The sequence below is a fragment of the Penaeus monodon genome, chromosome 15, assembly GCF_015228065.2.
Source record: "Penaeus monodon isolate SGIC_2016 chromosome 15, NSTDA_Pmon_1, whole genome shotgun sequence".
NCBI classification, from domain to species: domain Eukaryota; kingdom Metazoa; phylum Arthropoda; class Malacostraca; order Decapoda; family Penaeidae; genus Penaeus; species Penaeus monodon.
Window position 1 is genome coordinate 50,497,693 of NC_051400.1, and position 429 is coordinate 50,498,121.

Consider the following 429-nt stretch of genomic DNA (forward strand, 5'->3'; position numbering starts at 1 on the left):
CATGGGCCCGCCTGGCGCTGCGTGAGTGCTAGGATATAGGGCCGCGAATGCGAGGAGACCGGCCAGTTCCTGGCAGTCGGCGGGTTGTGACGCGTGGTGTAGTACTGCCACCTCCTCTCATCAGCCTCCTCCGTCCTTACACTGGCAGACCAGGTCGCGTCCTCTCTGCCTCCACTTTGTCACTTATTCTGCTGTTTACACTTACCTTATTTCCGTCGATTTCTCGTAGTAAGATTGCGTTCAATCCTTAAATATTGTTTTAATCTGTTTTATCTTTACCCCTCCGCGCGACTAGACTGCCTCTTGACTCCCTCTTTCTCCCTCCCCTTTCCTTCCTTCGTCGGCGCATTCCGTCAACACGTCCTCAGAGAAAAATATCTCCGATAACTATAAGAGACCGTTCTTGAAGTCCGCTCGGTCTCCTCCAAG